At 56.0% G+C, this 26030-nt stretch overlaps 1 long non-coding RNA gene across 1 annotated transcript in view; it reads left to right on the forward strand.

Moving 5' to 3' along the window:
• The first annotated feature begins 8742 nt into the window (after nucleotides 1–8742).
• LOC149120833 (uncharacterized) overlaps nucleotides 8743–26030 on the forward strand; it is a 91596-nt gene continuing 74308 nt past the window's right edge. The window contains exons 1-2 of the long non-coding RNA XR_016224904.1: nucleotides 8743–8945; nucleotides 9113–9544. This is a non-coding gene — a long non-coding RNA (uncharacterized LOC149120833). The remainder of the gene's footprint in view (nucleotides 8946–9112; nucleotides 9545–26030) is intronic.

Below are 26030 nucleotides of genomic sequence, written 5' to 3' on the forward strand. Positions count from 1 at the left end.
TCTTCCAGGTCTTCCACGCAGGTGCAGGGACCCAAGGACTTGGGCCATCCTCTACTGCTTTCCCAGGCCATAGCATAGAACTGGATCAGAAGAGGAGCAGCCAGGACACGAACCAGTACCCATATGGGATGCCAGCACTGCAGGCTGGGCTTTAACCCACTGCACAACAGCACGCCACCCCCCATTTGATCTTTAAAACAACTCTTGGAAGGAATGGATCTTGTGATACAGCCGATTAAGCCACTGCTTGGGGCACCTTTGGTTCCATACTGGAGCACCTGATGTAAGTCCTGGCTGCCCACTTCCAGGACAGCTTCCTGCTAGTGCCCTAGGAGACAGCAAATGGTAGATCGAATCCTGAGTACCTGCCACCTGTGAGGGAGACCTGAGTGGAGTTCCGGGCTCCTGGTTTCGGCATGGTCCAGGCCCAGTTGTTGAAGACATTTGGAGAGTGAACCAGTAGATAGAAGATTTCTCTCTCTCTCTTGCCCTCTCTGATGCTCTGCCTTTCAAATAAATAAAAATGAATAAACATTTAAAAAACTAAAATAACTCTTGAAGTATGGTGGTAGCATATGTGATAGATCCAAACAAGAGAAATGTAAAATATTTTATTCTGATCTTGACTTTTTATTTTATTTTTATTCCTTCTAAATTTTGGTTTCTCCTGATTTTCTACTGCCTATACCTTGTCCTATGATTTTCTTTCCAAAGCATAGGCGAGATGTAGAAAGGTTAAGTTGATAGAGATCAAATGGGAGGTGGCGAATGGGTGCTCTAGTGGGCAGAGTGAGGACCATAGCAGCCGCTTCCCCACAGCTGCCCCTACACTGTTGGCTTAGCCGACATGTACTGATCCCTCTCTGTGCCAGCCTGTGGAGACGCAGTGATCTCAGAATCGCTGCCCCAGGGAGCTTGTGTTTTGATTTGTCACAGGTAACTGATGTTGCAGCAGGCAGTGCCAGGTGGTGAGCACAGGTCACCTCACTGGGGCCCTGGGATGTGAGTTTGTGTTGGTGCAGGCAGCAGTGTGGAGAGAGGTGTGTCACAGGAAGTAGCTGGGGTCTTTATCCCCACCCGGAGCAGGGCCAGAGCTATGCTCTCTGTTGTGTGCATCGTGTGCTTGATTGGTCATGCAGAAAGAGCCCTGTGTGTGGTTTACAAAGCAAGATAGTGTACTAACTAAAGTGTCCTTGGCTCTCACTGGAGTGTTGCAATGTTCCCACTGGTTTCCTTTTTCTGGTCCAGGGTGTGAGCCAGGCCTCCAGCTTGCCTCCAGTGTCCTGTCTGGTTAGTCTCCCAGAGTCTGGGACAGTTCTTCAGTCTTCCTTCATGGCCTGGACGCTTCTGAAGAGTCCTGGTCAGTTATGCTGCAGAGGAACGTTCAGTTTGACTTGGCCTGATGTTCTCATGATCAGACTGAGGCTGTGCGTGTTGGCAGAGAGAGAGAGGTCTGCCATCCACTGGTTCACTCCCCAACTGGCTGCGACGGCTGGAGCTACGCCGATCCAAAGCCAGGAGCCAGGAGCTTCCTCTGGGTTTCACACACAGGTGCAGGAGCCCAGGGACTTGGGCCATTTTCTGCTTTCCCAGGCCATAGCAGAGAGCTGGATCGGAAGTGGGGCAGCTGGGACTAGAACTGGCACCTGTATGCCATGCCAGCACTGCAGGCAGCAGCTTTACCTGCAACACCACAGCGCCAGGCCCTATCAAGACATTCTGAATTTGCTACGGTGAGGTTCACTTTTTCCATCATTCCTTATACAGTTTTAAAACTTTAATTATCTTTTTTTAAAAAGATTTATTTATCTATTTGAAAGTCAGAGAGAGAAGGAGAGACAGAGAGAGAGAGAAGTCTTTTTTTTTTTTTTTTTTTTTTTTTTGACAGGCAGAGTGGACAGTGAGAGAGAGAGACAGAGAGAAAGGTCTTCCTTTGCCGTTGGTTCACCCTCCAATGGCCGCCGCGGCCGGCGCGCTGCGGCCGGCGCACCGCACCGATCCGATGGCAGGAGCCAGGAGCCAGGTGCTTTTCCTGGTCTCCCATGGGGTGCAGGGCCCAAGCACCTGGGCCATCCTCCACTGCAGTCCCGGGCCACAGCAGAGGGCTGGCCTGGAAGAGGGGCAACCGGGACAGAATCCGGCGCCCCGACCGGGACTAGAACCCGGTGTGCCGGCGCCGCTAGGCGGAGGATTAGCCTAGTGAGCCGCGGCGCCGGCCGAGAGAGAAGTCTTTCATCTACTGGTCCACTGCCCAACCAGCTGAAATGGCCAGAGCTGAGTTGACCTGAAGCCAGGAGCCAGGAACCTTCCCTGGGCCTCCCACATGGGCACAGGGGCCCAAGGACCCGGGCCATTCTCCAGTGCCTTCCCAGGTCATTGCATAGAGCTGGATTGGAAGTGGAGCAGCCAAGATCCGAACTAGCACCCACATGGGATGCGGGATGCTGGCACCACAGGCCTAGGCCCTAACCCGTTGAACCTCAGCACTGGTCCTTTATTTATCTTTTTTTAAAAAGGTTTTATTGGCCAGCCCTGTGGCTCACTAGGCTAATCCTCTGCCTGCAGCGGCGGCACCCTGGGTTCTAGTCCCAGTCAGGGCGCCGGATTCTGTCCCAGTTGCTCCTCTTCCAGACCAGCTCTCTGCTGTGGCCTGGGAATGCAGTGCAGGATGGCCCAGGTGCTTGGCCCCTGCACCTGCATGGGAGACCAGGAGGAGGCACCTGGCTCCTGGCTTCGGATTGGAACAGTGCGCCGGCTGCAACGTGCTGGCCCTGGCAGCCCCTTGGGGGGTGAACCAATGGAAAAAGGAAGACCTTTCTCTCTCTCTCTCTCTCTCTCTCTCTCTCTCCTACTCTGCTTGTCAAAAAAAATAAAATAAAATAAAAATATTTTATTTATTTTTAACTTTTATTTAATGAATATAAATTTCCAAAGTACAGCTTATGGATTACAATGGCTTCCCCCCATAATGTCCCTCCCACCCACAGCCCTCCCCTTTCCCACTCCCTCTCCCCTTCCATTCACATCAAGATTCATTTTTGATCCTCTTTATGTACAGAAGATCAGTTTAGCATACATTAAGTAAAGATTTCAACAGTTTGCTCTCACACAGAAACATAAAGTAAAAAATAATAGATGATTTTTTAAATGATGATGAAATCAGATCAGACCTATTGTCATGTTTCATCCCAGTGAGAGTCAAGTTGGGAATTGATAATTTCTTTTTTTCTTTTTTTTACAGAAGATCAGTTTAGTATACATTAAGTAAAGCTTTCAACAGTTTGCACCCCCATAGAAACACAAAGTGAAATATACTGTGTGAGTACTCGTTATAGCATTAAATCTCACTGTACAGCACATTAAGGACAGAGATATCCTACATGAGGAGTAAGTGCACAGTGACTCCTGTTGTTGACTTTACAAATTGACACTCCTGTTTATGGCATCAGTAATCTCCCTATGCTCCAGTCATGAGTTTCCAAGGCTATGGAAGCCTTTTGAGTTCTCCAACTCCTATCTTGTTTAGACAAGGTCATAGTCAAAGTGGAGGTTCTCTCCTCCCTTCAGAGAAAGGTACCTCCTTCTTTGAAGACCTGTTCTTTCCACTGGGATGTCACTCATAGAGATCTTTCATTTAGGGTTTTTTTTTTTTTTTTTTTTTTTTTTTTTGCCAGAGTGTCTTGGCTTTCCATGCCTGAAATACTCTCGTGGGCTTTTCAGCCCGATCAGAATGCCTTTAGGGCTGATTCTGAGGCCAGAGTGCTGTTTAGGACATCTGCCATTCTATGAGTCTGCTGAGTATCTCGCTTCCCATGTTGGATCACTCTCCCCTTTATTTATTCTATCGGTTAGTATTAGCAGGTACTAGACTTGTTATGTGATCCCTTTGACTCTTAGTCCTTTCATTATGATGAATTGTGAACTGAAATTGATCACTTGGACTAGTGAGATGGCATTGGTATATGCCACCTTGATGGGATTGAATTGGAATCCCCTGGTATGTTTCTAATTCTACCATTAGGGGCAAGTCAGCTTGAGCATGTCCCAAATTGTACATCTCTTCCCTCTCTTATTCCCACTCTTATGTTTAACAGGGATCACATTTCAGTTAAATTTCAACACTTAAGAATAACTGTGTATTAATTACAGAATTAAACCAGTCATATTAAGTAGAACAGACAAAAAAAATACTAAGAGGGATAATGTATTAAGTTGTTCATTAACAGTCGGGGCTATGCTGATCAAGTCACCATTTCTCATAGTGTTCATTTCACTTCAACAGGTTTCCTTTTTGGTGTTCAGTCAGTTGTCACCGATCAGGGAGAACATATGATATTTGTCCCTTTGGGACTGGCTTATTTCACTCAGCATGATGTGTTCCAGATTCCTCCACTTTGTTGCAAATGACTGGATTTCATTGTTTCTTACTGCGGTATAGTATTCTAAAGAGTACATATCCCATAATTTCTTTATCCAGTCTACCGTTGATGGGCATTTAGGTTGGTTCCAGGTCTTGGCTATTGTGAATTGTGCTGCAATAAACATTAGGGTGCAGACTGCTTTTGTGTTTGCCAATTTAAATTCCTTTGGGTAAATTCCAAGGAGTGGGATGGCTGGGTCAAACAGTAGGGTTATCTTCAGGTTTCTGAGGAATCTCCAGACTGACTTCCATAGTGGCTTGACCAGTTTGCATTCCCACCAACAGTGGGTTAGTGCCCCTTTTTCCCCACATCCTCGCCAGCATCTGTTGTTGGTAGATTTCTGTATGTGAGCCATTCTAACCAGGGTGAGGTGAAACCTCATTGTGGTTTTGATTTGCATTTCCCTGATTGCTAGTGATCTTGAACATTTTTTCATGTGCCTGTTGGCCATTTGGATTTCCTCTTTTGAAAAATGTCTATTGAGGTCCTTGGCCCATCTCTTAAGTGGGTTGTTGGTTTTGTTGTTGTGGAGTTTCTTGATCTCTTTGTAGATTCTGGTTATTAACCTTTATCTGTTGCATAGTTTGCAAATATTTTATCCCATTCTGTCGGTTGTCTCTTCACTCTCCTGACTGTTTCTTTTGCAGTACAGAAACTTCTCAATTTGATGCAATCCCAGTAGTTGATTTTGGCTTTGACTGCCTGTGCCTCCCGGGTCTTTTCCAGAAACTCTTTGCTTGTGCCAATATCTTGAAGGGTTTCTCCAATGTTCTCTAGTAACTTGATGGTGTCAGGTCGTAGATTTAGGTCTTTAATCCATGTTGAGTGGATTTTTGTGTAAGGTGTAAGGTAGGGGTCTTGCTTCATGCTTCTGCACGTGGAAATCCAGTTTTCCCAGCACCATTTAGTGAATAGACTGTCCTTGCTCCAGGAATTGGTTTTAGATCCTTGATCAAATATAAGTTGACTGTAGATGTTTGGGTTGATTTCTGGTGTTTCTATTCTGTTCCATTGGTCTATCCATCTATTTCTGTACCAGTACCATGCTGTTTTGATTACAACTGCCCTGTAGTGTGTCCTGAAATCTGGTGTTGTGATGCCTCCAGCTTTGTTTTTGTTGTACAAGATTGCTTTAGCTATTTGAGGTCTCTTTTGCCTCCATATGAATTTCAGCATCATTTTTTCTAGATCTGAGAAGAATGTCTTTGGTATCCTGATTGGAATTGCATTGAATCTATAAATTGCTTTTGGGAGAATGGACATTTTGATGATGTTGATTCTCGCAATCCATGAGCATGGAAGATTGTTCCATTTTTTGGTATCCTCTTCTATTTCTTTCTTTAAGACTTTGTAATTCTCATCGTAGAGATCTTTAACGTCCTTGGTTAAGTTTATTCCAAGGTATTTGATTGTTTTTGTAGCTATTGTGAATGGGATTGATCTTAGCAGTTCTTTCTCAGCCATGGCATTGCTTGTGTATACAAAGGCTGTTGATTTTTGTGCATTGATTTTATATCCTGCCACTTTGCCAAACTCCTCTATGAGTTCCAATAGTCTCTTAGTAGAGTTCTTTGGATCCCCTAAGTAAAGAATCATATTGTCTGCAAAGAGGGATAGTTTGACTTCTTCCTTCTCAATTTGTATTCCTTTAATTTCTTTTTCTTGTCTGATGGCTCTGGCTAAAACTCCCAGAACTATGTTAAATAGCAGTGGTGAGAGTGGTCATCCCTGCCTGGTGCCAGATCTCAGTGGAAATGCTTCCAACTTTTCCCCCATTCAATAGGATGCTGGCCATGGGTTTTTCATGAATTGCTTTGATTATATTGAGGAATGTTCCTTCTATACCCAATTTGCTTAGAGTTTTCATCATGAAAGGGTGTTGAATTTTATCGAATGCTTTCTCTGCATCAATTGAGATAATCATATGGTTTTTCTTTTGCAGTCTGTTAATGTGGTGAATCACATTGGTTGATTTGCGAATGTTGAACCATCCCTGCATACCAGGGATAAATCCCACTTGGTCTGGGTGGATGATTTTTCTGATGTGTTGTTGTATTCTATTGGTGTGAAATTTATTGAGGATTTTTGCGTCTATGTTCATCAGGGATATTGGTCTATAATTTTCTTTTAGTGCTGCATCTTTCTCTGGCTTAGGGATTAAGGTGATGCTGGCTTCATAGAAAGAATTTGGGAGGATTCCCTCTTTTTCAATTGTTCTGAATAGTTTGAGAAGAAATGGGATTAGTTCTTCTTTAAATGTCTGGTAGAATTCAGCAGTGAATCCATCTGGTCCTGGGCTTTTCTTTGTTGGGAGGGCCTTTATTACTGTTTCGATTTCTGTTTCAGTTATCGGTCTATTTAGGTTTTCTATGTCTTCATGGTTCAATTTTGGTAGATTGCATGTGTCCAGGAATCTATCCATTTCTGATAGATTTTCCTGTTTGCTGGCATACAGGTCCTTGTAGTAATTTCTGATGATTCTTTTTATTTCTGTGGTGTCTGTTGTTACGTTTCCTTTTTCATCTCTGATTTTATTGATTTGGGTCTTTTCTCTTCTTTTTTTAGTTAGTTGGGCCAATGGGGTGTCCATTATGTTTATTTTTTCAAAAAACCAGCTTCTCGCTTGGCTGATTTTTTGTAATTTTTTTTGGATTCAATCCTGTTAATTTCTTCTCTGATTTTAATTATTTCATTCTCCTACTAGATTTGAGTTTGGTTTGCTGCAGTTTTTCTAGGTCCTTGAGATGTGCTGAAAGCTCATTTATTTGGTACCTTTCCAATTTCTTGATATAGGCACCTATTGCTATTAACTTGCCTCTCAATACTGCTTTTGCTGTATCCCATAAGTTTTGATATGTTGTGTTGTGAAAACTTCTAAATGTTCTTATCATAAATTTTTTGAAATCCATATCTTGCATTTCTTCTATCTCATCATCTTCATAATCTTGGCTTGGGGTGTTTTGTTTATTTGGAGGCATCATAGTGTCATCGTTGATCTTGTTCCCTCGATTTCTGTGTTTGTTGCTTGGCATAGTTAATTCTTCTTTCGTCACTGTGTGTGTGTGTGTGTGTGTTTTTTAATACTATGTCTGTGTTAAGTGGACTGCCTGCTGTTGGAGGAGCCTTGGAGGCTTGAGATGGGTGTGGCCTGAGAGCTCTGCTTGGTTCTTCTGGGTTACGGGTGTGCAAAGGTGACACCCTCAGGTTATGCGTGGTAAATCTCTCCTTTTTATTTATTTATTTATTTAGGAGGTAAGTAATACCGCACCGCACTGCTGTGCAGAATTGATGGTATTTAGCTTCCGATCTCTGGCTTCTACCCAAAGAGTCTGTGCAGGCTCTGTTTCTCCTCTGGACTCCCACTGGGTTGCCTAGGCTACTGAATTGTAGTGACTCAGTTCCTTAGCTCTCCCTAGTTGTTATCTAAATCCAGAGTGAAGGCCTGCTCTTTGTCTCTTGCTTGCCTTTGCAAGGTTGGCAGAGAGAGAAACTCCTCTGTACCAGTACCCCCCCACCTTTTTTCCTTCTTTCCTGTAGTCAGTCTGGTGAACTTTCCCGCTCCCCTCTAGATTCTGACCGCCATTTCCCCGCCAATGTCTCAGGTTACTGAGCTCACCTCCCCTTCCAGCACCGATGTGTGGACTCGGAGCCCTGGGCGTCCCTGCTCTCCCTGCTGGTGTCTGTGTGACATCCACTCCCCTTCCTGCACTGGCGCGCAGACCATGCAGCTCCCGCAGCTCGGCTTCCGCGCGGTGGGCGACCTTGTTCTCCCAGTAGGTCCTCCGAGTCACAGCCACTCGATCCGGAAGAGTTTCCTCTGCAGTTTTTTCCTGATCCTTTTTCTGAGGCTACCATAACTCCACTTTTATTAAACTAAATTTTCCTGGACTATCGGTGCGTGCCCTCACTATTCCACCATCTTGGCTCCACCCCGTCCTTCAATAAAAATATTTTATTTATTTGAGAGGTAGAGTTATAGACAGAGAAAGACGTAGAGAAAGGTCTTCCTCTGCTGGTTCACTCCCCAAATGGTTGCAGTGGCAGGAGCTGAGCTGATCAGAAGTCAGAAGCCAGGAGCTTCTTCCAGCTCTCTCACAGGGGTGCAGGGGCCCAAGCACCTGGGCTATCTCCCACTGCTTCCCAAGGCCATAAGCAGAGAGCTGGCTTGGAAGAGGAGCAGCTGGGATGCAAACTGGCCCCATACAGGATGCCGGTGTGGCAGGTGGAGGCTTAGCCTACTGTACACAGCACAGGCCCCTATTGATCTTGCTATTTCTTTGAAAGGCAGAGAGACAGAGATCCTCAATATCCTGGGTCACTGCTCCTGCAGTCTCCCCCTGTCCCCTGTAGTGACACTGCACACCCACCCCTGTGGGCCCTGCTGAGGCCCTGACGGGTGGGTCCTCCAATGCCTCTGTCCCCAGGTGCCGTTCCCCCTGGCTCTGAGGATGCGGGACATCTACATCCTGGAGGGCGAGCACGTGCTCCCGGCCATGGCATACACGGCCCTCAAGATCCATCACAGTGAGTCCTCAGGGCCCACAGAGGCCCGGGTGCTGTGATGGCGGAGCTGGGGGTCCCCCTGCCTGTCCCTCGTGAGCAGGACTTGAGGGAGGGATGAGGGGGTTTGGGAGGCCTGGGTTCCCTTCAGGAGGGCACTGAGAATCCCCCTGTTGCATCCCCAATCCCAGGCCCCCACAGACCACAAGGAGAAGTGGCCAGGGTCATCACACTGGAAATGGGCCCCTGAGCAGTCCCTCCAGTGCTTGGCGTGACACCCAAGACATCCTGGCCCGATGACCACAGCTGTCTGCACACAGGACCCTCCTAGGACAGGTGGGTGGGTTCCCACCTGGATGTGGGCAGGGCTAGAGGGAGGTGGGGCTGTGGGAGACCCTGTGCAGTGAAGGGGAAACCAGCCGGCACTGGATCCCCTTCAGCCATCTGAGAACCCCTGGAAGGCCCAGGTGCCCTGAGCCCAGTTGTGGGGGCCGAGTGCACTCCTGTGAGCAGGGATGGGCACAGAGGCAGGCGCTGGGGGCCCCTGCGGCAGAACTCAAGGGCAACTGAGTGTGGGCTCTGCAGCTCTATCCTCGGGCCAACAGAAGTCAGCGGGACCCAGAGCATCGCTGGCCTCTGGGCTCCGGTGGGGAGGGGTCCCCGTGCTCGTCCCCTGCTGCTGCTGCCATCAAGGACCTGAGCGCCTGGGTCCCCATGCAGAGCAGAGATGGGCTTGTCCCAGCTCTAGAGGCTCTAAGTGGAGGTCCAGGTGCAGGCTGTCCAGGCACTGGGGAGGCCCCACTGTGCCTCCAGATGCTGCCTCCCTGGGTGCTCCTGGGACAGTAGCGGTGACAGCCCAGTCTCACCAGGAAAGAGACAGTGGCCCAGGGGCAGAGGACACAGGGCACCCCTGCCACCTCTTTAGAAACTGCATTCCCTGTTCCCAAGGGCCTAAACCGATCTCCATGTCTGCCCTACAGCCCCAGCTCTCACCCCCATCATCTTAGGCTCAGTTCCTTTCCAGCCATGTTGGAGGGACTCAGATGTGGGTAACTCAGCGAATGCACTGTTAGGGCACAGGAGGTCAGGTGGGGGAGGTGACGGGGTCCTGAGTTGGTGCCTGGGTCCCCAGAGATGAGAGTGAGGTGGGGAGTTCAGGGCCATCCACCCTGTGGGGCTGTGCAGGAGGAGCCGGTGGTGTCCCAGGGCTCCCCTTGCCCGGGCTGCACACACCCTCCCCTCTGGGGCCAGCAGCCTGGAAGAGTCCTCAGTGTCACACGTGGTGATGGGGACCCCAGGATGAGGTCGGGGCAAGCACCGAGCAGGCCAGACGGGGGCTGTGGTAAACAAACCGTGTCTCTTCTTGCAGCCAAGGCTATAAAACGGTGCAGCAGGCCCCTGGGGCAGGCACGCGTCTCCCAGATGCACGTTCCTGCCCCCACTGCTCCGAAGGCCAAAATCACCATTCAGGACACAGTGGCAGTGTGGGAGCAGACCAGGGGTCCCGCTACTCATGCAGTGATGATCCGTCCTCCAGAAAGCTTTGGCCTCTGCATCGCCGAGAGGGAAGGCATGGAGGAGGAGGAGAGCTGGGAAGGCAGCCCAGAGCCCCTCGGCCTGGGCTCCCCTGTGGGGACCACAGAGTCTCCAGGTTCTGCCAGCCCCATGGAGTCTCCAGAGTACTCGAGGTGGGGAGGCCTGTGCCAGTGCGCCAGTCTCCCTAACCTGAGCGGGCCAGAGCACAGGGAGGATGACTCCTCCGACGCTGGCAGCCGGGAGGGCCTGTGGATGTGGGCTCCTCCACGGGCCTCGGAGACCCCGGAACCAGGGCCCATGCAGGCTGTCCCCGCCTGGGGGCCACGGCTGAAGACTTCCCCCTACTGGCATGGCAGCCCCACGCACTCTGGGGACAGTCACGGGCTGGAGCCGGCCAGAGCCAGCCCTGGGCTGGGAGACCAGACCCGCATGCCCTCCCTGGCCAGAGGCCTCCTTACCTCTTATTCCACGGGGCACCTGGATGATGGGTGCCTCCTAGAAGAGAGGCCGAGTCCAGCATCTGTCCTGCCCAGGCTGGGCAGCAGCCTTCCGTGTGTCTTCACGGCATCCTATGCACTTGGTTGAGCCCCCACCGCCCAGGCTCTTCCTGGGGCCAGGACACCCTGACACTGGAAGACAACAGCCGTGCCAGGAGCCACTGTACTCTGCTCCCCGCCCCCTCCCCCACCGCCACCCTCAGGTGGTGCTGAGCCTGTATTAAATTGTTCCATGGAAAGGAGTTTGCTCCAGTTTGTGACCCCGGTGCCCAGCTGCAGCAAGCTTCCCCGTGTTCCTGGGGAGATGGGTGGTTCCACAGCCCCCATCCTCAGGCAGAGACCCGCTCAGGACCATGCAGGCACAGAAGAAACTCCTGGCTCCTGGCTTTGGATCGGCACAGCTCTGGCGGTTGTGGCCGTCTGGGGAGTGAACGAGCAGATGGAAGACCTCTCTCTCTGTCTCTGCCTCTCCTCTCTCTGTGTAACTCTGACTTTCAAATAAATAAATAAATCTTTAAAAAATGGAATTATTTATGTATTCAAAATGTAGAGTGACAGTGAAAGAGAGACAAATCCTTCATCTACTGGTTGATTCCCCAGAAGTCCTTGAGGTCCAGTTCTATGCCAAGCGAAGGTCAGGAACCAGAATTCCAACTGTGACTCCCATGCGGGAGCAGCGGCCCACATATTGGGGCCGTCTTCCACTGCTTTCCCAGGCCTGTTGGCAGAGAGCTGGAGCCGAAGCTGAGCAGCCGGGACTCGAACCAGCTCTCCACTATGGGATGCCATCATTGCAAGTTAGCACCACCCTGGCCCGTGCACTTTAAATGCTAATATCCATGAACTTATTGAAGTCCTCTCCTACCCATGTGAACGTGTCCTTGTTTAGAGACTTCGGAGAAGCAGGCCACGCCCTCAACTCCTCTGACAGCCCTCATATTCCTGGAGCTCCCGTCCCTCCACAAGGGAGGGAAACCATGGAGAACTGAAGACGGGAGGGCGAGCCCGAGCGCGCAGGGGTGAGTGTGCACTGGGGCTGAGCCTGGCTGTCGCTCCTACTGGGCTCCCAGCTCCTGCTGGGCTGCACCCTGGGGAGCCCCAAGCACATCAGCGCTCCCCACCAGGCCCTCTTGCTGCTCCTGGCCACAGTGGACAGCAGAAGGCAAGCGTGTGCAGGTGGACAAGAGCAGAGCAAGCCAAGGAAGTGGAACTCGCCTTACACAAGCTTCCCTCTACCAGCCCAGTCCTGCCACAGCAAGAACTCACGTGCAGGGCAGGTGCTGGGGCACAGCGGGTTCCACTGCTGCTTAGGATGTGGGCATCACAGGTCAGAACGCCTAGAGTCTTGTCCCACTGCTGCTTCCTGGCCAGCTTCCGGCCAGCCCCAGCTGTGCTCCCCTGTGTGGGGGAGGTGAACTTGCAGCTGCAAGACTTCCCTCACCATATGGGTGGTGGTTCCAGTCCCAGGCATTCCTCTTCTGATCTAGCTCTCTGCTATGGCCTGGGAGAGCAGTAGAAGATGGCCCAGATCCTTGGGCCCCTGCACCCACATGGGAGACCCTGAAGAAGCTCCTGGCTTCAGATCGACGCAGCTCCAGCTGTTGTAGCCATCTGGGGAGTGAACCAGCGGGTGGAAGACCTCTTGCTCTCTGACTCTGTCAATGCTTCTCTGCAACTGTGGCTTTCAAATAAATTTAAAAAAAAAAAAATGGAAGGAGGCCATGGAGGGAGGGAGACTGGGCAGGAGGTGGCAGAGGCAGCAGGGTGGGAGAGGGTGTGTGCGGGGAAGCCAGGGACAGAAGGGAGCTGGGCTCCCCTGGGGCGTCTTTCGGGGAGCACAGGTGCGGGAAGAGATGGAGAAGTCGTGCACGACCCCTGCCTTTTGACAAGGCTGCACTTCTCTGTGTGTCCCGGTTCTGTTCTCCCCACAGGAAGAAAAGGACCTGGGCATCTCTCCCAGCCCAGCCAGGGCCCTCGAGCCCCAAAGAGCAGAATGTGGTCAAATGCCAAGTAGGTCTTTAGAGACAACTGGTCTACCCCGTGTCCCCTAGCCTTCAGGGCCGTGAGTGCAAGAGAGAAGCAGAGGAGCTGTGCTCCAGCCTGCCCGCCACACTGGCACTGGGTGTCCTGCAGTTCCCATAGTCACAGCAGCCAGTCGTCAGGGTCCCAGCCAAGGTGCGAGAGGCTGAGCTGGCCCAGGGCTCCAGAGGCCCTGTGTGGTGCTTTCTCCCCTTGCCCAGGCAGGGTTTCCACTGGTTCTGCGCCTTCCCTGCACCCAGGCATGGGCCCATGGTCAGGTCCCCGGAAAGAGAGAGGGAGAAGGAGCCAACCCCTGTGTTAACCCAGGGCCGGACTCGGCCAACATCAACACGCACACACGTGCGCCCTCTGCAACTGCAGGTCATGCAAGCTGTGGCCTGGGTTGGGCGTGGAGCCCCCCCACCCCCGGGAGGACAGGCCCCTCCTGTCCCACTGGGGACACAGAGCAGGTATAAAGGGCCCCGCGATGGGAGCGGCTGTCCCTGCACCATGAAGCCTGCTGCTTGCCTGGTGCTGCTCGGCGCTGCCTGGCTCCTGTTCTCTCTTGCCAGTGGGTGCCAGCCACGGACGCCTGGGCTGGGGGTGCTCTGGGGGCAGGGGCCAGCTTTCCAGGGCAGTGCTGGCTCCCAGGGCGGGTGAAGGGACGCACCTGCCGTGACCCATGCCTTCCATTTCTCTTCAGATTGTGACATCTGCCGGCTGTGCAGACAGCTGTTTATGAATTTCTGTCAGGACCCTCCGATGCGTATATTTCCTATGTGCAAAATTACCAAAGTGACCCGCTAGTGCTGCAAAACGCCCTTGCGCTGAAGCAGTGCGAGATGGGAAACTGACAGTGGAGGAGAAGGGGCACGCGATCAGTGCCGTGGTGAGTCCAGCTGGGCCTGGCCCAACACCGGCTCCTTCCGGGGCCCTGGGGAGGGGGCACTGCTCGTGCCCACCACAGCCCAGCCTGGGACTCTGTGGGAAGAACCTCCAGATGAGGACGCAGAGTTGGGGGCCGCCCCCCCCCCCACGGTGCGGGAAAGGACAGGGAGGGAGACTGTGTGGACCCGGAGCCCTGGGCTCCATGGCTGTTCAGCTCCCCCAGGCAGGCCCAAGACCCTCCAGGGCCGCTGTCCCCACGGCAGCCCTGCCTCTGTGTAAAATCTCAGCTCTGGCCTCCCTGGACACAGCCTCTCCAGCGCCCGAGCCCGAATCTTCTCCAAGCGGTGACCACTGGGTGCTGTCTGCCTTCAAATCTCACTAACTCACCCTGACCCCTCAGGTGCCCTCCTCCACCCCCAGACCTCATGTTTCCTTCTCCCTGGACCCCAAACGGCCATCTGGGGCTCCGGAGCCTGGAATTAGACCTCCAACAGCCCTTCCTGTCCTCCCGGGCCTGGCGACAGCTGGGGAAAAAGCAGACCAAACCCTGACTGCAGGTGGAGCACAGGCACGGATGGGCACTGCTAGGCTGCAAGTGTGCCAGAGACAGAAGGGGCCAGCGGACTGGGGTCTGTACATTCCTGGAGGCCCCCGGTGCCACTGCCACCTTGCCAGGCCGCCTGTGTAGCCCCTGCCTGTCCCAGCCTCGCCTGCACCCCCCACAGAGAACCTCCCCCTCATTCCTCATCAAGGGAAGGATTTTTAGGAGAGCTTCTCAGGCACCCAGGGTGTAGGAGAGGATCTGACTTCAGCTGCCCAGATCCAGTGCCAGGCTGCAGCTCCTCCCCAGGAAGTGCCCTGTGCCTGCGCCCTGCAGGTGTCTATGGGCCCCGGCCTCACCAGGTGTCCCAACTTCTCTTTGCAGAGTAAAATCTTCTCAGATCCTCTTTGTTAAGGGAGCCCTCCCAGCCAGAAGACCCAGGGCCACCCTGGGCCTACGTGCTCAGCAGGTGCAGCCCCGCGCACTGGCGGCCTCTCAAAGGAGGAGGCAACAATAAAAGCCCGCATTGCACAGAGTCTGCTCAGTGCTGGACCGGACACCGGGCAAGGGTGTGGGAGGCGGGCGGTGCAGCGGGGCCGGCTGCCGTGACTGCCAGTGGTGGCTGGATCCAGGGCTGTCCGTGTTGTTCCTGCAGGGGTGCAGTGTGGGGCGGGGTGGGGGGGTGTGTGGTCTCCGTCGCCGTGGCCGAGATCCGCAGGACACACGCGTCACCGACCAGGCGTAGCCGGCCAGCCTCCTTCAGAGCGGCAGTGAGAGTCCCAGCGTCACCGTGAGCACACTGCGGCTCAGAGCCGGGGCGCGTGCCCAACTGCACAGCTGCAGCCACTCTGCTGCCCCGCCCTCTGCAGGGAGACCTGCTCGGCTGCTCAGTGTGAGGCCGTGCACGGTGGCAGTGGTGCCCACCTATAGATGGATATGAGACCTCCCACCTCCAGGCCCAAGGGACATAAGGGGTGGGAAGGGGTCCCTGACCAGACAGAAGGACCTAAAGGTCAGGGGGCATGAATGCCCCTGGCCATGATCCAGAAATCCTCTCTCGTGCCTCAGCTGGTCCCAGTGCCAACCCCCAACTGTGGACACAGCTGTGACCCCGCAAACACAATCCGCGTGGGGTCTCCCGCACAGTGGGCCCAGGGTCTGGGTGTCTGCGGTGGCTCAGCCCTGTGGTCATGATGCTGCCGACTGTCTCAGGCCCCCCGCATTCCTGTCTGTGCCCTCTGGGCCTGGATCTGCCACCTGCCCCCTGCTCTGTCACAACTCACTGAGGGCACTCGGCACAGGGCTGTCTCGGGAGGAACATCTGTGTCATCCTGGTGACCAAGGAGCTGCTGGGAGGCCCAGACAGCGGCCGCTCCTGTCACCGGTGGCTTGCTGGAGGGGGGCAGGGTGGGCTGATTCTTTTCCTGTTTCTCCCACACTTGTACCTGGGCTGGCTTCACAGAGAGAAGAGGTCGGGGTGGGCGCTCCAGGCAGCGGTGAAGTCCCGGATTGGGGCGCCCACATCCCCAGTCAGAGGGCCTGGTTCTACTCCCAGCTCCTTGGCTGCCATTCCAGCTCCCCGCTAATGCACACTCGGGGGTTCAGGTGGCACCTGCAGGTGGTGGTCCAAGTACTGGGGTTCCATCACCCAGGAGGGAGGGAGACCCAGATGCATTTCCTGCCTTTGGCTGGCCCAGCCCTGATTCTGGGAGCCCAGCACTCATGCCTTCCCAGGGCCCCACCCCATCTCACCTAGCAACCTCCTACTCTGCCCACCTCTTAAAGGTCCCACAGCCCTCTTGGTGCCACAAACTCTGTCTAAAGCACTTACCCCAGGGGAGACCTGCTCTTTGTGCTCACTGAGCTCCCTCCACAGAGGAGCAATGGGGGACCCCTGCCTCTGCAGGAGTGAAAGGGAGCCCAGGGGACGGGAGGGCTTGGGGAGCAGAGACCCCCTCATTACCCCACCTGTGGGACCCTGGGGCTGTGTCCCACCACACTCCGTCTGACAGATGCAAATCTATGTGCAGTGAGGACACAGGCGACACCAGGTGTCTCGGTCCGCTCTCTGCTGCTGTGACAGAATCCCACAGACTGGGGCGATGTCCAAGCCACACGAGCTGATTGGCTCACGGCTCTGGAGGGCCTTCGTGCTGCATCCAACATGGTGGCCAACATCCCATGGGGGTGCAGGGAGCGGCGGGTAGAGTCAAAGATGTAGAGAGAAAGAGGGAGAGAAGTAGAGGAACTTGCTTTTATTTTGAACTTTAATTTTTATTGTTTAAAGATTTATTTATTTTAAGGCCTCAGCCACTGGCCACTGCAGGCCTATGCTGAGGGGAACAGTGGATGGAAGCAACCACACCCCAAGATCCACGAATTAAACATATGTAACAACACCTTGATGATAAGGAAACATTTGTAGCAGCAACAATAGGAACTCACCCCTGTGCACCCTAAGCCACCCCAGGAGGCCAGCGCCCGTCCATGCAGGAGCTGGGTTGGGGCCCATGCACCCATGCTCCCTGCACACGGACTCTGGGAAACAAACCTCCCCCCGAGTGAGGGAAAATGCAATGTGGAGAACACTAAGCCTAGGCATCTGGAGTTTGAACTCAGGCAGAGAAAGGAAAACGAATGGGCGTCTTCCACCCAATTAGGAACATTTGACTGCTGAAGCTGAGTGGTCCCCATTCAGCACTCGCTGTGTTATTTTACAGCACTTTGTGAGTCTTCCAAAGAGTTTACAATGCAATTTAAAGCTGAGAAGCTGAGTTGGGGGGGGGGGGAATATAAGAATCAGTTAAAACCCAAGTGTTGCTGGACAGCATCTCTGGACACGACACAGCGGTGCACTCATTCACACTCCGCAGAGGAGGCCAGCAGGTGTGTGGGTGACCAGGGCCCTGCACCCTGTGGTCTCCATGCCAGGGCAAGGGAAGTGGGCAGAGAGGCAGAGCAGTGTGCCCTTGAAGGGAAAAGAACCGACTGTGGCCATAAGGTGGCAGCTTAGGGGCAGTGTGAGGCCCAGGACCAAGGAGGTGCTGGGGGAGGGCTGAGCCACTTTCCCAGGGGGAGCAACCTTGCGATCAGCACCCCGGGCAGCCGCGGGCCTGTGGCTACTCCTGCCTGCAGCCTGACGGGTGCTGTCCCTGTCCTTATGGTCAGCAGCAGCCCGGTGTTACCAGCATGCGGCTCAGGTGCTGGTGCCCAGGAGTTCTCAGTGCTCTGTGCATGAAGCCCTGGCCCGTGTCCAGGACAGGGCCCTGGTTCCCGCTCTGGACAGGCTGGGCCACGCTGGCTTGAGGTGCTCAGCGGGACGCTCCCCTGCCTCCATCCCAGAGGACCCCTGTGTCCACCTCCTACAACTCCAGGGAAGAAGGGCTGGAACAGAGCAGGAGGGGCAGCAGAGGGTGGCAGTGCTGGGGTGGGGCCTGTGGTAGGACAGGAGGCTGCACCCTGGGAGTCTCAGTTCAGGTCATGGCAGGGGCAGCCCCGAGTGTGGGGACAGGTCTATGTGGGGCTCCCTATGCGACCTTGTGTTCAAAGAAAGAGGCCTTCACAGTTGGGCTGTAATACAATAGCAGAGGCAGAAAGGATTGGCGGGAGGTGCCGGTTGCCTGGGACTTGAGACCGTGACGGCAGGTGGCAGAGGGCCCTGGCACCCCTGGTTCCAGGGCAGTTCTGCCAGAGCCCTGCCCTCTTCACCTGGGCCCTGGGGAGAACACAGGCCCCACTTGTGGTGACCTTTAATGAAGCCAGGCCTGAGGACCCTGAGCCCTGCCACAGCAGAGCCACTAGGGATTGGCTGGCAGGCTTCTGTGATGTCACAGTCACTGAGATGCGCACTCTGGGCTGGGAGGCGACCAGAGGCCAGTAGTGCGTCTATTGCCCAACTGACCAGTTGGTAGTGTAGGCAGCAGGCGCATTTCAGAGAATCACATGGATACTCAACGGAGGTGAGTGGCACTTGCTCTCTGCATGAGCTGTGGTGTGGGGAATGTCCTGCCAGGGGGGTGGCCCTGGTCTCCCACACTGGATTCCATGAGTGATGTGGTGGAGCTCTGAGTGCTGCCCCTGTGTGCAGAGCGTGTATACAGTTTTCTCATTCTTCCCACTCTGCTGGTCACCAGTGTTGAATGGGCCTGGGTGTGAGTCCCTGTCTGGACATGGGTTCAAGACTAGGTGTCGGGTCAGCTGGTATCAGGTGGGGCAGGGAGGCCAGCTCTGAGAGCCCCAGAGATGCGGGAGCTGGGAGCGGGCCAGGGAGCCCCGTAGACTTGGGCCCCCTGGAGGACACATGGATGCCAGGCTGGGGGAGGAGCGCCCTTTCCGAGGGCAGGGGAGGCAAGGTGGGGGCTGTCCTTCCCCAACCGTCCCTAGTCCCTGAGCTCTGCACAAGTCATCCTCCAGGGACCCAGACACCAGGTGCCTGCCTGCCTGGCTGTGTGGCTGTCCCCCCTCTGACCAGGGGGACAGCCCTCAGGGCAGCATTCCTGTGGGCTCCCCGGTGCTGGCTCTCATGTGCGTGTGTGTCTTACAGATTGGATATGAATGCCCTGAGGTCCCGGAGGGCCCAGGAGCGAGCAGCGCTCATCAGACAATATGAGCAGGTACCGGCCAGGGTGCTGGGGGAGGAGGTGGGGCCCTGCCTCAAGGACTGTGCCTGTGAGAGCCAGACCCCGCCTCCCTGGGGACACGGGGGAGGGGGCAGGCGGACAGGTCCCCCAGTGACTTCTCATCCCGGGTCCCTCTCGGCTGCAGGGACGCCGAGGAGCGGCACTGTTGGTGCCCGAAGAAGAGGACGATGAGGGCGGCTGCCTCGTCCCAGACAGGCTTGGGTTCCTGCAGTGAGTCCTCCGCACCCCAGCTCACCCCAGGGCGGGACTGGGGTCAGAAACCCCAACATGAGGCGGCACACCTGTCCCCGGGTCCCGACCTTGAGCTCAGCTGTGGTCACAGGCAGGCACTGGTCAGCATTTGGGGGCAGGAGTCGGACGTGGAGGCTGTTCCCACAGATGTCGGGGAGAGAGGCCCCGTTGCTGGAGGGTGGGCTCCGGTAACCTGGAGGGATGGAGCCATCTCGGGCCATCTCTGGCATGACTCAGCAGCCCACCTTAGCACGGGGATAAGGGCTTCTGCCTCCATGTTGTGCCAGAACCTGGAGAATAAGTAGGAGCAGAGTGGTGGAGAGATGGTCAGGGTCTGGGCTGACAGAGGAGGGGGTGAGGTGGGGCGCATGACCTCAGGAGGCCAGGGCACGGGGGGAGGGTGGGCAGTGGGGGACCCTGAGGGGTGTGGGGGTCCCAGGTACCTCGAGCCCCAGGTGCACACTCACAGCACTGAGCATCTCTCAGGCAGGCCACCCAGACTCGGTCAGTTCCAGGGTGACGTCCTGGGCAGAGCTGATGTGGGGATATAGCTGCCTCAGCCCTGGGCAGTCTGGCCCTGCTCAGGACAGCCACCCCACAACCGCTGTGGGGGGCTGCCACACACCCACGAAGGTGGACCTCTGACAGGCCTGGAGCCCCCCACTGGCAGCAAGGGCCCCTGCCTGGCCCTAGGCTCCCTGTGCTCATGGTCACCAGCCCCTCCCTCCCCATCTCAGTCCCCTGGGCTGAGAGGATGAAGCTGCTCCTTCCCTGGCCCACTAGGGAGGTCGTGGTGCCTGTTGTGGTCCTGTCCTCACCTCTCCGCCTCCCTTGCTTTCCAGTGAGCAGAAGTTGCCCCAAGACAGCACCCCGGGGGCAAAGGTAAGGACAAGTCCTTGGCCATGGGCCAGTCATCTGAAAGCAGAGCTGGGCAGAGGGGCACGTGGGGCTCGGCAGTGGTGAGTGGGAGCGCCATAAGGTCCCGCGATGCGGTACTTACACGGCACCTGCTGACATCTTACCACACTCACCTGTCCCAGAAGTGAGCCGCAGCTCAGGGGCGTCTGCTGTCGGCCGCCCTGACTCATTGGCATGGTTGGGAGTGACCTGGCTGGAGCTCAGGGGCTCTTCCTTGAAGACGGGGCAGCTCGGGTCAGAGGCCAGGCCACCGATGCTCCCCCAGACAGAAGATCTGGGGCTCACGGTCTGTGCCTTTTCTGGCTCCTTCTATTTGAGCACCCACAGAGCTCCTGAGCTGCATCCGAGGGCCCCTCTCAGAGCCCCAAGCTGGGCTCACGCCATCCTGTCTCGTTTTCCAGCGTAAACAGGAGGTAAGAAGGATCCAGAAGTGGATAAAGATGATCAAGAACCATAGTAAATACCGCGGCAGCGACAAGGTACCGTGGCGATGAGGGCCCCTCGGGAACACTGAGAGCTGAATTGGGGTTTGAGCAGTGCCCATTCCTGTGCCAGGCACCGCCTGCCTCTCAGATGCCCAGGGGCAACTGTCCAGTCCCTAGAGACACAGGTCATGGGCACACCTTCCCCATACACAGAGGACACTGTCCTGGTAGAAAATCTGAAGTCACTGCTGAAGACAATCCCGGATGCAGGGCAGGCGTGGTTCCAGGAGCCCTGTAGGGGGCAGTCCGTACACGGCAGAGCCGGTGCCCCTGAGCCCTTGGCCCTCCAGTCACTGTGGGTCATAAGGCCCCCCTCTGGGCAGATCCTCCCTCTGCCAATACACAGGGAGCCCCTGGCGTCTCCCTCTGCTGTCTCACCCTGCGCTGCCTCCACGAGTGGCCACGTTCACCACTCACCAGAGCCTCCTCTCTCCTGTAGTTTCAGCGCAGAATCTACAAAGGCATCCCTGCCCAGGTGCGTGGGAAGGTGTGGGCCGTGATGCTGGAGGTGGACAAGAGGAAGGCCCAGAACCCAGGCAAATACGCGGTACGGCTCTGCACTCAGCCCAAGGGGGCCCGGCCCGCTCGGGCCTGCTCAGGAGCCTGAGTCTCCGTGGAGGACCGTCCCTCACTGAGCCCTCGGGAGCCTCCTCCCCATCCTGCCTTCCTCTCCCTAGATCCTAGTCAGTGCCTCCTCCACGTCTCCTCAGACCCAGCTGGGACTGGACAGGTGTGTTTTGTGCCAGAGGCTTTAACCTGCTCTCTCTGAGCTCACCTGGGCAGCTTGGCATACGGCCAGAAGAGAGGACTTGCTGGTCCCTGATGGGCGGGGGTCTCCCAGGATGAGATCACAATGGTGTGAGGTAGGGAGCCCCACAGGCTCTGTGCTAACATGGCCTGCCCGCAGCTGGCCGGCCCTCACCTAGGCCTGCCCACAGCTGGCCCTGCCTTCACATGGACTTGCAGCCCCTGGCATTGCCCTTGCCTGGAGAGGCCGGTCCAATGGTCACACAGCTCTCAATGCTTCTGGGAAAGGAGGGAGTGAGGACTGGTGTGAGCAGAGGGCAGTCAACTGCAGCTGGCTCTCATGGCCCCTGGCTGCCATCAGGGAACAGGGCCCAGCTGTGTTTCCCACCCTGCCTCCCCCAAGTCTGCAGTCTGGGGCTGGCCCTGGGAGCTGGGCCTGGAGACAGTCATTGCCCAGGCTCAGCTCCAAGCCAAGGGTGGCTTGCAATGTCAAGATGGAGATGGGCCCCTCCAGCAGGGGGCAGCATGGGGCAGTGGTTAGGCTGTGGCTGACTCCTGGAGGGCAGGGCCTGAGATTTCAGCTAGGAGGCTCAGAAGCCTGGCTGGGGGCAGACCGTGTCTGTGCTGAGAGCTGAGGCAGGCAGGGGGAGTGCACAGGGACCTTTCAGAGCCCCTGTCTGCTGCTGACCTTCAGGGTTACGTGGGCACTGAGGCAAGTAGGGAGCCCATGACCCTCCCTCAAGGCGGGACCCAGAAAGGAATGAGCGCTTGCAGGGAACTCCATGTCAGCCAGAAGAGCTGACGTGGACTTGAGGTCCTTGTGTGGCAATGGGGCTTGGGCAGTTCTTGAGGCTGCCCCTCCCCCTTGTCCCTGCCCTGCAGGAGATGAAAGAGCTGGCCAGGCTGGGCGCCACTCACTTCCATCACATCGACTCCGCCATCGCATGGACTTTCAGAAACCACCTCATGTTCCGGGAACGTTACGGAATGAAGTGAGGCCTCTGGGCTGGGGAGGACCCGCGGGTGGGAGGAGCAAGGGTCCTGGGGCACATGGGGTCCCTAGGGAAGATTGGGTGCAAGCCTAAAACAGTTCATTGAGCACAGAAAACAAACTTGCCTTTTCTATAGTACACAAACTTTCCCAAGACACTGTGGAGAGACTGAAATGAAAAGAAACACCAGGGGAGACAATAGTAGCAATCTAACTAATAAAGGTGTTGTTTCCAGAATATTCAAGGAGCCCTTCAACTCAGTCACAAGGAAGCAGTGGGCAGCCCCCCAGTACCCCGGGAACACAGGATCGGGGGGACCCTTCATGAAAGCACACACACTTCACCTCCTCAGCGCATGAACACACACTTATTCCCTACACCACAAAGGGGCACCAGCGCACAGCTGTGGGAGGGGGGAACTAAAACCACTGAGGACGCCGGGTGCTGCTCCCTACAAGGCTGAACGTGCATGGGAGGCTGACTCTGCACAGCTTGGACCCACGGGACTGCACTCCCACAGTGGGACGCTCACCTGTGCCCTGAACACCCACCTGGGAAATGAAAGTGCACGTGACTGCGCCCTGGGAGGTGTGCGTGTCCCTGCAGGCGGCGCTCACCCACATGGTGGACAACACGCAGGTGCCCTGACGACGTCACTGCGCATGAGCAGAGTGTCACGGGCCCTGCGTGTGGCTGTCAGGCTCTGTTAGGCAGAGCTGCACTGAGAGCCTCGGCAGCACAAGACACACGGCCTCTGTCCTCTCTCTTCCAGCCAACAGGCCTTATTCCACATACTGATGGCCTATTCCGTCTACAATCCTGTGAGTATTCTGGGATCATAGCGCAGGTGCTATCCCGGCAGTCCCTGCAGGGCACCCCTGGTCACAAAGATCCCAGCCTGGGTTGAGGGGGCCTCGCTCATCCACAGCTCTGAGGAAGAGCGGTGGAGGCCAGGCTCTGAGCCTCCTTGGACCCAACCTCAAGTTCTGGGAGGAGAAAGGCAGCCTTCTCCTGGGCTGGTCTCCAGACCCCAGGAGCTTGGCCGTGTTGGGATGCCCCTCCCAGGACTAGCATTCCACGCAGTGGGGCGGGGGGCGAAGGCAGGGCAGATCAGGTGTACGACTTTGCTCTGGGTCCCACTGATGCCATTACACCCACCAGCCCTGTGGTTGGACCCATGGGCCTGAATCCCACTCTGTACAGCGCCACTGCCACAACCACCCACTCAGACTTTCCCATGAGTGGAGCAGGCGCAGGGCTCCATGGGTGACCCAGCAAGGCCTGGACATCCCCACCCCCCTGACCTGCCACTGGCCAACCCTGCCTGGTGCCCTGGTTCCCAGGGGGCTTGGCATTCAGGAAGCCCAGGCCTGCACCCATGCCAGAGGCACTCCTCCTGTTCCGGTCCTGGTAGCACTTCCTGGCTTACTTCTTCCTCGTGTGAGAAAGGGCCACCGGCTCACCTGCAGAGCTCAGGGGTCCAGAAGCTTCCATGGGCATGGATCTGGATTCCCACAGCAACCTGGCCCATGCTGACATCTTGGGGGTAACAGGTGTCCATACTTGAGCTCTCCCCCTGTGCTGCCTAAGCTCAGGCCCTGCAGGATTCCCTCCAGGAACTTGGAGAACTTCTCTGGGCTCCCATTCTTGGGCAGCTGACACCAAGTGGCAGGATTCAGGCACAGGGGCTCCCTGTGCCTAAATCTTCCTGGACCCTTCAGTGGGTGACCCTGATCTCCCTGAGAGGTGGGCCATCCTAGGTTATCATTCTTGCCAGGGGAGGTCTCCTAAAGGTATTCTGGGATCTTGCAGGAGGTGGGCTACAGCCAGGGTCTGAGCCATGTGGTGGCGCTGTTGCTCATGTATATGCCCGAGGAGGACGCTTTCTGGGCCCTGGTGCAGCTCATGGAAAGCAGGAAGCACGCGATGCACGGTAGGTGGATGGCGTGTGGGGCCCAGTGCATGCAAGTCCGTGCACGGCCCTCACTGGCTCCTGAATGTGCAGGACAGTGTCACAGTGTGGGGGGGGCTCCCAGGAAGCCAGGGCTGGCAGAGGCCTCCCAGACTGAGCCAGCCCCCTTCTTTTACCACCATCCAAAGGCCCTGCAGCTTGGCCATGGCCATCCTGGGTGTGGGAACCTTCAGAACAAGGGGTCCTGTCCTTGTCCAGTGACTCAGGTCGATTCTGACTCTTCTGCCTCACACGTCTGTACACAACTCTCAAGCACAGAGCCACACCCAGGGAACTTGTGGAAGGCAGCATCCCCTGTAGGGTCACCCCTCCTCGCTCCTGAGTCTTGGAATGGTCAGGAGGCACCCAGTCTGACTTGCACCCACCCCAGCGGGCTCCAGGGGGCAGCCAGGCCTGGGCTGACACAGTCACCCACCTGCACCCACCTCCCAAGCAGATCCTCTGCCCTGGCCACGTTCATCCCCACCTGCCCCTGGTCCAGCCTCCCCTGACCCTCAGTGCTCAGAAGCACCCCACCCAGGCCTGGGGCTCTCCAGCCTTCCTAGGAGGAGGCTCTCACGTGGGGGTGTGGCTGATTCTACTCAGGTTTCTACAAACCAAACACCCCCAAACTGGAGCGATTCCAGCAACACCTGGGGCTCATTGTGCATCGCGTGCTCCCCTCCCTGGAGAAACACCTGGTAAGTTAAGCATCTCCTTTCTCCTCTTGGGGGCTCTGGGCTCATGGGACTGCTTCCTGAGCCAGGGGAGGCCACGTCCTCACCAAAACTTTCCTTGGTTACTGGGGTCCACGGCAGCTTGGGTGTTGGTTTGTTGTCCAGCACTTGGTCCCCCAGAGTTGGCGTAGATTGAAGGGAGACGCTGTCCCCAGAGCAGAGTGGAAGGAGGGACCTGTGTCCCTTCAGGAACCTGCATGGCTGGGAGGGGGGATGCCCCTGCTGCTGGACTTCCTGCACCCAGGGGCTCTGCCCCAGGGCTCAGATTAGAGGGAGTCAGGCCTGGGCCCTGGGCCCTGGGCCCTGAGCCCCCTCTGCCTCTGCCTCTTCTTAGGAGAAGGAGGGTGTGTGCCTGGAGGATTCCACCACCCACTGGTACATCCAGTGCTTCCTGGATGGGGTAAGTGCCCCGGGGACCCCTTGCCCAGGGAAGCTCCTGCCCCAGTGCCTGGTTCTCTGGTGCCGGTGGCCTGTGACTCTGAGCTCCCCCAGCCCCAGCAGACACAGGAGGGAGCCTGCTGTGCAGACCAGGCAGGCCCTGTCCAGCCCTGCTAAGGGTGGTCCAAGCTGAGGCTGAGCCTCAGAGCCAGCAAGGAGGGGACAGGTCCCACCAGGACCCATCCTGAGAGCCTGGCAAAGGCCAGAGCCCTACAGTGAGAGGCAGGAGATCCATAGACCCCCCGAGGCAGAGGCTGGTGGCAGCACAGCCCAAGGGCTGACCCCTCCCCAGGTCCCTGGGGTGTCTGGCATCTCCAATGTGGCTTCCAAAGTGTGCAGACCCCCAGGGTCCAGGACAGGACATGGTCATCCTCTGTGGGTCTGGTTCGCTGAGTGGGCAGGGATGTGGCCATGAGGCATGGCCTCCCCTCCCCTCCCAGGAGGAGCTCTGGCCTTCTTGTGTGATCAGCCTCCTGGAGTCTCCCTCTG

This window comes from Oryctolagus cuniculus, chromosome 18 (genome assembly GCF_051225735.1).
Source record: "Oryctolagus cuniculus isolate XC-2025 breed Fujian yellow rabbit chromosome 18, ASM5122573v1, whole genome shotgun sequence".
NCBI classification, from domain to species: domain Eukaryota; kingdom Metazoa; phylum Chordata; class Mammalia; order Lagomorpha; family Leporidae; genus Oryctolagus; species Oryctolagus cuniculus.